The following is a 12175-nucleotide window of genomic DNA, read 5'->3' as shown; positions in this document are numbered from 1 at the left end:
TGAAAGTGCTTTTAATAGAAGAAATAGTGCTTCTGGGAATGGATTATGGTTTGTGATGTTCGTCATCAGGTTATATTTCTCTTATAAAATGTGAGCATGGTATTTTAACCTGCATAATAATAATATAGATTATCCTTTCTTAAGAGAGATACCAGTTTCTTACTAACAAAAAGTTGTGTGTGCTCTGAAAGGTGGTTAATGTCGATTGGAACAGAAGGGGGAGCTGTCAGCACACCAGGCTCTGTACAGATGCATACATTTTCCAACCAGAAGATAATTCCTCTTTTTGCTCTTAACGGGAGTTAATGGACTGTTCTTTTCTCACGATCTGGGAGTGCAAAAAGGGTACTTGGTACTGTAATGATCTTGCACCGTGACACAGTTAGCAATAAGAACTCTTTCTGTTAAGGGACCAGGTCAGCATTCTCCTACTCACATTGATCTCCAAAGACCTTACTGTTTTTCTGACCTTCACTTTTGTGATATATATAACTGGAACAACAACATAGTTGTTATTTCCAAGTGTGATAAAATGTTGCGCTCTGCTCATTACATATCTTCATTTGTATAGGCAAAGTTAACATTCTTGCTGGCTTATGGTTTAGTTAGAAAGTTATCAAAGTCAAGTGGTTTTGAAAGTAAAGACAGGAAGATGTTATATTGCCTTTAATGGAGTAGAATCTAAGCTGTAGAGGAGTTGTCAAATTTTTTTTGAACCATTCACTTGGAAAGGGAATGGCACAAAAAGGGAGAGAAGATTTGTGGTATATAATGTCAGTATTTTAATGTCAGTATTTAAATGTTTTGGTTTCTTTTACTTTGAGCAAAATGCCTTAAGTGGATCTGGGACTGTTCAGTCATTCCACAACTAGTCTACCAGCACCCTTGTTCTCAGCTGCGTTTCTGATCTCTCAATGGTGCTTTCAGCTGCAAGCCATGCTTTTGCAACCAAATTCCTCTTGGGTCTTTAACCTTTTTCAAGGGTATTGCAACTCCCACTTCTGTTAGTCTGTTCCACTGACAGGAATTACACCAATTTTACAGTCGTGGTTATTGTTGTAAATACTGATAGAATATAGTACAGTTTTTCTTTGAATTGTCTTCTACCACAAGAAGGTGTGGTGAGTATTAAGTACAGGCAAAACTGAGAGGCAAAGGCAGAGCAGCTGGTTTAATCTGTGTCTGGGTTTAATTCCTAGCTACATTGTTTCCTTTTCCAAAAATGCTATTTCCAGCTATTTTTCTGCTTAAATAACTTCTGAACTGTGAGTCGAGTTGGAGTTTTTTAAAAAAAAACCCCATGAGTGAAGAGAATCAGGAGTGAATCTGATTCCATCACCTGTGCTTAGCATGCTCTTCTTGACATAAATCTTTCTTTAACCTGAGGTACTAATGCGTTATTGAGCAGAGTGCTGAGTGATATGCCTGTTGGCAGACCTCCAGACCTACATCTTAATGACAAACTCATCCTTTCTAAGGCTGCTGGTCCCAGTTAGCTTGAATTGAGCTTACTCGGGGCTGCCATTGTCTCATCTGTCTTCTCTGATGTGCTTGCTGTGATGGTTTTTCAGCTGAGTGGCAAGCCGTTTTAAGAAGCTGAAGCAGCTACAAACGGGTTCTCTTTCAGCAGGGTTGGGTTTTGCTCAGTGCCTTGAATTAGGTCAGTGTGTGATTGTGCCAGCAGTGGGTGCCTGTGCAGTGGAAGGGGCAGGACTGCAAAATGGGAGCAAGAGGGGAGGATGGGACAGCAGCAGCTCTCTCTTGGATGGGCTGATGTTGCTGTGGAATTCCACCCGGAGGTAGGAAGCAGTGAGATGAGGCTAAATGAGGGGAAGAGCACCCTATTTCCCTTCTGTTACACTGTAGAGTTGGTTGGTATGTCTGCTGTTTCTGTATGTGACTTTAAAACTATTGAGTGACCTTCTTGTGTTTTATTTAGAATATATGATAAAATAAAATCCTCTAGCTACGTAGAGAGTGTCTCACATTGCCTGTGTCCTTTGGCTCCTTCATTTAGTGTTTGTTTATTATGTCAAAGCAGCAATTAGACCTGCTCAACAGTGCTTCATGTCTAATGTGAAACACAGCAACATTGCTGTAACAAATTTCTTTTTATGGGCTAGCTGCCTTCACCTGATGCCAGGCATCATTGATGAATTTTGTTTCTGCAGTTAAGTTGAATTTAAAATGTGAGCGAATATTTTCAAGCTCCATTACCTGACCAGTTTGTTTACATTCTCGTGTGCTTTTCTATTCCTAGCTTGTCTATTAAAAATAAAATTAATCTTTGGGCAAATACGCCCTCAAACAACATTTAGACTCAGCCAGTATAGTGAACTGGTGCAGGTCCCTTGCACAGAATAAATTTTCCCCAATTTTGGAGAAGATACTTGCTTTTCCATTTCTTATTTTTCAGCTAGTATTTCTGTTTGTTTATTTCTTGCTAGACATTCACATGCAGTACTGTTTAAGCTGGCTGAAGCAGACCTGATGATTTATTTCCATCCTCTGTTTCTTCCTGTGTTATGTGGCAGAACTGTTCATGTGGCTACGCAGTGAACCAGATCAAGGAATTAGCTTTGGCTGGGAAAAAGATTTTTTTGTTTGTTTTTTGATTAGTCTGCTCTCTGAATCACTCCACCTCATAAAAAGTTTGCTGGCTACTTCTGTACCAGGGGAGTGCTCCCAGAGAGTTACTCTGGCTAGGGCAGGCTAGCTTCCAGGATGCAAGGAGGTGCACCGACTTAGCATGTCACCTTCTGCAGTGTTTGCCAGCTTGTGACTGTAAACTTAAACAGTTCCCCCACTGCCTGCCAACGTTCATTGTTGGAATAAAGTACGGAGGTGGCTTATAATCAAGCTGCACTTTCTCCTTCAGAGAAGGAGGCTCTCAGGAAGCTACATGCAGTCATCCACTCCTTAAGGGATGTAAAATGGATTGTGGATAAACGTGTGTGTCAATTGTTGAGAATCCTTCAATGTAGAAGGGAAGCTGTGTGACTGATTAAGTAGACCTGCTTTGTGGAGCTGTGCAACATTAACAGTCAGCACTAGTTTGAGTAATCAGGGTGGAAGATGAGCAAAAATAATACGTTCCATTTAGTTTCAAGGCTAGATTTTTAACCTGAACAGTGATGAGGAGAGTTGTATGAGTGAATTCATGTGGCATACATATTGATGTTGGGGGCAAACTAAATAGCTAACAGCATACAAAATAAGCTGCATGACTATAGAGAAGACAAAATTTGTAGGTAGAGGAAATGCCTTTTAATATTAGCCGCTACAGCTGGAAAAGAGTACGTGCTTTAGGGCACAGGCCCTGGTTACTCTGAAATTCTGTTGCATGGTGTGTAGCATATTTGGAGTTGTGTGGTAGTTAGGAGGTTATGAATAGGAAATCTTCTGAAGATGATCATGTTTCTTGCATAAGATTGAGAGGTAGACAACATTGTTTAGTTTGGCTTCTTTTTCTTTCATGTTGCATAGTCCTCAGTAAAAGGGGAGCCAGAGAGTCTTTGGACTTTCAGCAACTGAGGGACTGCTCCTCCAGTAACTGCCAAGCCAGCAACATGCCAGTGAAGTGACACTTTCCTCTGATTAAAAAGCAAGTTGAATCACTATTCTGTTGTTGAGTTGAATTTATGACTGCAGGGGTCAGCATCTGCTGTAAGCAGAGCTTGTGAGACAAACTAGCGATGTAAAAAATCTCTTACGAACTCTTTTCATCAAAGAGAGCGAAGACATGTCTAATCTTGTTCTCCATGCTTAAATGTTGAAAGAAATGCTAGCTTAAAGTCTTCTTCAAATAGTTTTAAGACAGTAATGACTCCCTTTATAGAGGGCATGCAAGCCTTCTATCACCTTTGTTGCACTAACAAAATGTGAAGATCTAGAGGGTCCTTCATCAATGGAAAAGTCTGATTAGCAACAAGAGTAAAAAGGAGCTGAGTAAGAAGGATGATGAAAAGCAAAACTAGAGTACTCAGAACACAGAAACTGGGAGAAAGAGAGGAAGTCATGCTCCCTTCCTGCCATTCTGCTCCATTCAGGTGTCATTGTAACCTTCTAAAGCTGATGGAGCTCTTCTAGCCTTCCCCTGGAGACAAGGGAATGACAGTAGATTTTTGGGTAGAAGGTGAACAAGGACTGTAAAGAGTCCTGTAGCTTGTACCAGCGGTGATGGTTTAGCCCATGTTCAGAGCACTGCATATGTTGGCACATTGTGCCTTAGACACAGTATTAGACAGTGAAAATGTTTGGTTTTTTTTTAAAATCTGATGTCTCTTGGCTGCACTGGCTAATTTTATGACCATGAATAAATTGTCTTTGCTATTGAAACCCATCTATGTGTGTCACAAATGATGCAAATCAACTTCGTCCTTGAACAAAATGACAGAGGTGCAGTGTCAGTGGGTTGCAGATATGTCCGTACACAGAGCTCAGGTCTTTTAATCAGCTTGCTTATTCAGAACATCTCCTGATATCTGATTTGTTCTCCTTAAAAAGGGCAGATTTACCTCAATTTACTTTCTCACTGAGTCAGAGAAGGTGGTAGAAAGCTTGTGTGATAGAGGCCGCTTGGCATGCTGTGCATGCGGTGCCTAGTGCTTACTCATTCCATGGGTATATCATTAGGTGAGACTGCCATGCATTTGAGCTGCATGTGGTTGCGATCGGTTGTTCTGTAGGCTGACAAGCAGAGTATTGTTCTTAGTACGGTCTTGTAACTTGCAGCTACAAGTTTTTCTGTACATGCAATCTCTGGTTGGCTTATTTTGTACTATCATTGTGACAAAAAAAAAAAAAAAAAAGATTAAGAGTCCTGTGGCTTTGGCCTGATCTGTTTTACACTGACATGTGACCAGGTATATGCAAAAAATACCTTATGTCGTGCAAACAGTATGATCCCAGGTTACTTTGGTCTGGGCTAATATGTTGTTCTGACCACTGGTTCCAGTACTCATGCATGGCTATTAGTATGTATGTGACAGAGTCATCTTTCTGTGTGTTAGTTGAGACTGTAAGCAGCCAGTAGTTAGACAATTTCCAGTGAAGTATTTCATAGTCAAAATGTGAACGTGACCAGATTGACCCTGGTTTTATTTTTATTTCTGACATTAAGAATATAAAAGGTTTTGCTGGATCAGACCGAGAACAAACTTTTTATTTTAGCAGGATTTTTTCATTTTAATTTTCTTAATTAAACAAAACTCTTGGATTTCTGGTTGTAACTCTTAATTTTGACAAGCTATTTAAATGAGAAACAATTACTTGTAAAGCCTGGAAGCAGCCAGACCATTTGTAAAGCTGTATTAGAGGAAATATGGATACACCTGTGGGGTTCATATAGGCAAGAATATGTGTTTGCAAGATAAATATGTTTACACACTGAGCGTAGGAACGCTCTCAGAGAGGCCTTGACCACAGGGCATAAAGTTACAGTCTACAAGTGGCATCTGTCATCATTGGTTGTTCCACAGCTTTGCTGGTGTCTTGGCAGCAAGGTTCACCACACTAGTAGTTTTGCATGTTTAACACATGTATGTATATGTTTAACACATGTATTTATATATTTATTTCTTATTGCTACTTTTGACAGATGCAGGGAAGCGTTCTCAGATATATCTGACAGTGTAGTGCCAGTCTAGACAACAAAAGTTGAGTCTTTTCAAAAAGATCGTTGGTGTGTCCTGAGTAAATGATGAGTTGTGACCATGAAATGATCCATCAGCTGTGGCTTTTAATTGTCCTAACAATTAGGACTAAATAAAAAACCCCACCTGGTTTTATGCTTTTCTCCTTCAGTGACACTCAAGTGTAATGAAACATTAATTCTTGCTGACATTTTTTCTTTTGTGATGAGCATTCGTCCCTGGTGTTATTTCCAAGTTGAATGTGGCTCATTGTTTTGTACAGAAAAATTGCTTCAGCAAATCGTATCCCACTGAACCTTAATCTCAATGGGTCATTTTTGTCAAAGAAATGGAAAGCAAGGAGTAGTTGGAGAGTTTCTAAAAAACTGTGGTATTTCAAAGGTTTCTTTCTTGCTCTAGGAGGAGAAGGAAAAGTTTGAATAAGGCAACCAATGGCTTCAAGCATGTATTCCTCCCCTCTGCCCCTTTCTGTCACCACCCTTGCAATACTGTTTCCAAGACTTGATTTCTTTAGGTAAGCAAACTAGTATTAAGGCTGCTTCACATATGCCTTTGTAATTTGAGCATCACGAAAGTTATTTAGTGAGAATGACACTTCCCATTCACTAATTTTTATTAACTATGTTTACTCAAGTAGTTGAGCAGCAGGGCAATGGTCAAGCTAATGTTTTGGAACTGTCTAATTTACTAGTGTACATGGTGCTAGTGTCTGTTTCTCTAATGGCATACTTATAAACAGCATTTGTGTCCTCCTCGAGTCTTTATTTTATCATTGTAAACAAGCCAAGCTTTTCTGCTCTCCTGCCCTGTGATATATTCTCTGTTCCCTAGGTCCATCTGTAGCTTTTCTCTGCACTTCCTTTATAGTGAATTGATCTTTTTCTCAGCATGAGTTGGTAGTGCTGTTGCTGGTATTAAATTAACACTTAGTAATACTAATCTTTTTCTTAGACTAGAAATATTTTTCCTGATACTTCAGAAGATCACATTTTACTTTTTAAGTCCTGTTATACTGACAGTTTCCAGTCTTCATGAGGTCAGCTATTGCATTCAAATCCTTCCCTCGTTGCTGTTCTTCAAATTTAGAAATGTCTTCTAATAGTGCAATTATTTTTGATTAATCCACAAAGATGTGACCCTTCTGTGTGTGTTTCTGGATTTCATTTGATTTCTGTTATTGAAATTCTGAGGATTGTCTGGTTCATCGTCTACAATACCCAGCCCTCTGTTTTTACGATGGCTTCTAATTCTCTGTTACCATTGAAGCTTATTCTTGCATCCCTCCTGTTTTTATAACTGGGCCATTGATGGTCTTTTCAATTTTCAGTATTTTACACCTTTGATGAGAAACAATTCTAAGCCTTCTCCATACTTAGGTTCCAAAATCTTCATATCAAAGAATTGTATTTTTGCTGAACTGAGACATGGGCAATAGTTCTGTGATTATTTTCTATAAGCAGGTCTTTTATACTGGTTTTGCTGGTTGCCAGTCCAAATGTCAAGTAGTGTCACCCGTCTCTGGCTCAGTGTGTATATGGCAAGGACTTTGACTGGGCTTCAGTTTCCTTTGATGTGTTGAATCACTTTCCCATGCTGACGCTATAGTCTGTAATATTTCTCCTTCTAATCACGCAAAAACACTTCAGCCTTATCTAAATCTGATTCTCTCTCTTGTGGACTTTTTACTCTGCCCCGGTGGAGTATCTGAATCCCAGTTTGGAATTCCCTAATTATCTGACCCTTTGTTATTTATAGTAGTTCTTACATCATCAACATGTTATACAGACTCAAGAACAAAATTAACTGGGTTAAGATTTCTGCATTAATTATTAAATGGTATTTGTCTTTTGGGATCCAAAGTTTGTACCTTTTTAACCTAGCCTTTTGCCAGACATGTGTTACTGTAAAATATGCTCAAACCAAGAGAGAAAGCAAGAAACCTCTCCATGCTGCTCTGCTGCAGCTGCTATGAGCAGACATACTCAAACTACATTGCTTTTTACACAGAAGAGAAGGAAGAGTATGGTAGTGCCTGAGAGGCCCACAGCTCTGCAATTCCATCTCCAGGGATCTCATTTCCATATTAAATATGTCAAATGACAATGACTGTGTCTTGCCTTGAGTGAGGTTGTCTCGGTCGCTAGTTACCTCCACTTTAAATGTATGCATTTACTTTAGAGTGGCTTTACCTAACTTTGCCTTCAAGCCATTCAGCTTTGTGTTTCTTTTCTGCTAAAATACAAATGACCTCCGTCCTCTTGTTTAAACAAAGATGTCAGGTGGTACTAGGTCCAGTTCTTTTCAAAAGTCTGAGGATATGATGCTGTAGTTGGTTTGTAATAGGACTTCTGATTGAATCAAGGAGTACCCCTGCTGTATTTGGTGCCATTTCTGGGACATTCTGTGACTGCTATTTGTGGTGCTAATACCCTATAACTCTTTCACATCTTCTGCTTTGATCTGCACTGATGTCAGACTTATCCATCCATATCTCAGGTCGTTACATTAGCTCTTTTAAAATATTATTACAGTATTAATTTTTCAGTAGTTGTTTGAGGCTTTCCCAAGTTCCAGCAGCTTGGATAACTCCTTCAATAATCTATATTTGAAAGAATGGAGAGGTGGAGTCACTTTGATAATAACCTCTGATTCTATTTTTTCCCCTTCATTTTATTGCTTCAGAAAAATGCCGATCTTTGTTCTTTAATTTGGTCTGCTTGAAGTGTAGCGCCGAAATAGATGATCAGTTTCATTTTAATAATAAATGAAAACCATACAGTCCTCTGGACAGCTACTTCCCAGCAAGACAAATACACTGCTTGCAATTTGTAATAAGCACTTTCTTCTTTAAATCTGGATTGTGATTTGAGTTAACCTAAAAACTGTCCAATTTTGCATGAATATGTACAGGTCAATTTTGTCTTACTTCCCAGACCAAGAAGATCGTATCAGTAGCACAATTAGAAACTGTAGGAGATCTCTTTTTTTCTTGGAAACATTGCACTGTACAGTAGAGAGTGGTATTCTGTTGAAACTGTTCCTATTGCTGTGTTTATTTATTTAGTGCCAACTGTTATAGAATAAGATTACTTTAAAAGTGTGTAGTTTTTTTGGTGTAATATAGAGATGGTCAAGCTGACACCTTGCATTTAGTAGAGATTTGCTGGCTATTAACAATATTCTACTAAGTATTGTTCTCTCACCCAAGAAGGTACAAATGGTTTGGAGAATGACTCAGTTGTATCCTCCCTTATTCCCTGAAGAACTGGGGAGATGGCTACGCTTTTGAAGAAAGCTCATTTAGACGACATGGCAAAGTTTGAGTTCTTCATTAATTCAGATTTAATTTTTTTAAGTTTGCATAACTTCTCTCACTTATGACTGCTTTAATATGCAAGAATGCTAGAAATAACATGTTCAGCTCAGGTGAAGGGAAGAAGGAAAAGAAGTAAACCACATAATGCATCATTTATTCTCTTAAGACAAGGTGTGGCACAGGAAGGTGTTGAAAGAATCCCTGTCCAGATCTGCTTTGATGTGTTCTAAATTGATGTATTCTAAATATTAGAATAAATTATGTCTTAGCTTCACAGGCATATGCACAAGAGATTGCTGTGACCTGCCTGGGAGTGAGCTCATCGGCAGCGTGCTTTTGCAGGGAGTGTATTCCAGCAGCATGGCAAGCTGTTGAAAGGGCAAGCAAAGCAAGCCCAGCGCCAGGGCTTGTCCTGCAAGTCTGCCTGCATGCATTAGCAACATGATAAAGTAAATGCAATTCTGTGAGGCTTCTTCATTGGAAACCAAGTCCAGCAACTGTCAAGAAGAAAAACTACTTATTTTTAAAAATCGACTTTCGTAATGATACACTCACAAAACTTTGGTGGGGTATTTCCTGACCTAATACCACTGAAATGCATATTTTGTTTTCATATTTATCATGACTGCCCTGTGAAGGAAAAGCCCCTTCCGGTTACTGGCTCAGTGACACCACACAGGTAGTTTTCTCCCATATTCTTCATTCTGGATGGTAATGCTAGAAAAATTGGGCAGAGAAGGACTGATTTACCCAAAACATAAAATTGAATGAAATCCAGCTTATGTTCTCAATGCTTTCTGTTGGGTATTTTTAATTCATTTATTTTATTCAAGGGAAAGTATGTGACCGTAGAGGCTTGGATTCCTCTCTTTCACGAAAAAGAATTATGTGTTTCTACAAAGAATATCAAATTTTATGAAATGAAAATTTTCTTCGTTTCGCTGCTCACCCACACAAATGCTTTCAGAGTCAACCTTTCAGTAAGAGAATTGAGCTTTGCTTTCGGAGATGAGAAACCTTGCTCTTGTTATTTAGAATCATCTGTATGATTAAAACTTGAGAGGTGAAAAGCAAAGTTTCTGTCAGTAACAATTCATTACTGGGCGCTTGTTTCAGTCTGGCATTTCAACGGTTTGATCATTAATTTTGGAACGTACCTGCTGGATGTTTGCTGTTTACAGTGGTCCGCGCTCTTCACACCGTACGTCTCATGTTAAACATAACAACTGCAATAAGTACATCTTACAGTACAACATAAAAAGGTCTTGTCACTTACATGCTTTATCTTAAAAGGCACCATGCCAAAATTCGTGAGAACAAAACCTCTGTATCTTGATTGTACTGAAGTTTGGAGCAGATCTCATTAAAAGTTTTGGCTCTGACTGTGCTCGATTAGTAGAAGCATATGACCTGTTCCTTATGGTTATTATCCATGCCTTCAGTGTCTGTAAATTTATTTTGTTTTCTAAGTTGTGAACTGTCAAAAAAATTTAGTATTCTCCTATGACTCAGAAGATAATCTGGGAAAAAAAACCAAACCAAACCAAACGAAAAACCTCTTAATTTTTAGCTTATGCAAGAGGCATTCCACCTTGAAATTCATCTATGCTTAATTTAGCCTGCCAAAATGCCTTGAGAGGAATACTGCTGCATCAATTTATTGCAAATGCATTTTATTCATGTAAAGGCTTCAGTCTACAATTTCTTTCTCTTTCCATCTTGAGCATCCTAGTATTCAAAGGTGACACTAGCAGTTCATATGCAGGTGGAATTTTACCTGTTTGTCTTCAGCTCTGTAAAGCTTTTCATTTCTTATTTCTTTACATTTTCTCTTGGCAGCTGAGTGACTTGGTACACTGGAGACTCAACTCCACAGATACACACATTGCCTGAAGCATATGCTCAGTGGTTTGGTATCTGAGGATTCACTAGCCTGTTGTTTTTATCCTCGCCCAATGCCAGCATCATTCCCACCCCTCCAGATACGCTGCCTAACATAGTAGTTTATTTAGATGTTCGCTAGAGGTTTCTTTGGTCTTCCTTATTATTGAATATTCAATTGCCAGCAGTGGGTGTAACTGCCAGTGTTGACAGCTAGTTTTATTTGCAAAGGTAGACTGCTCCCTTAGGCACAATTCCTTTTGTTAATGATGTTTCCAAGCCATACGGAATTATGCAACAGTCATGAGAGTAACTACTGTCTTATGTCATATTTTACTCCTTTTTCTAATTGTCATTTGTCCTTGTATATGTTTTCAGAACTAAGATCTTTGCATTTACCTGTGCACTGAGCTTGCTGTAAGCAGATGAAGTTTGCGTCTGTTTTATAGAATGCAAAAAGACCACTGAATAGAAAGCAACTGGATTTTAAATGGCACTTTAATGCCTCTCTGCAGGAAGACAGGATCGTAGTAAGCAATACTTGTAATAATAAATGGAGCATTCATGCCTGAGCAGTCTTTTAAAGTTAAAAAAACCCATCTTATTGAGTATAGATATTTTTTAAGGGATAAAAAAGAGTTAATCTGCCTTTGTGGAATGTGCTGTTTATTTTGCTCTTCTGTCAAGAGAGAATGAATGGATTTACTCCTGTCTTTATGCTTCACGCTAACAGTGAAACTAACTGAATTGGAGGAGGAAACATATGTGCTTGTCATATGCAGTGTGGTAGTATTACGTGTATTTATTTGTATTACAAACATTTACCATCATCCACTGAGCCAACAAGTGGCTTCTGCTACATGAAGCATAGAAGTTCTCCAAGAGAATAAATGGTCTGAAGTGACCAGTGCTATATTCCTGAGATCTGAAACAACCTGTGACATCCATGTAACCGCAAAGGCTTACCCTGCTGTGACATCCTCAGCTTCCTCTAAAACAATAGGGGCTTAGCAAAAAAGAGAATGATATTTCTGTCAGTTTTAGCAATAGAACTGGTCACTAACTAAATGAATGTGAATTATTTTCCAACATCTTGACTGATAATATGTTTGAAGTGCCTGCTTAAACTGTGCAACTCCTATGAAGCAAACGTAGGACTGCTTTCCAAAGGCAGAAATTGTAATGGACTGTATTGGACTCTAAACATAAGCAGCTTTAGTTCCACTGAAATTGGAGAAGTTGTGTTGCTTTGTACAAAGGTTTTAAATTTTTCAAAACCTGTGAAGTTGCCTTTCTTCTGTGACATTTCCAGCTCGATAGTAAA

This window comes from Tauraco erythrolophus, chromosome 5, assembly GCF_009769465.1.
Source record: "Tauraco erythrolophus isolate bTauEry1 chromosome 5, bTauEry1.pri, whole genome shotgun sequence".
In the NCBI taxonomy this organism is placed as follows: Eukaryota; Metazoa; Chordata; class Aves; order Musophagiformes; family Musophagidae; genus Tauraco; species Tauraco erythrolophus.
The sequence above is the reverse complement of the archived record's forward strand: the minus strand, read 5'-3'. Positions refer to the sequence as shown.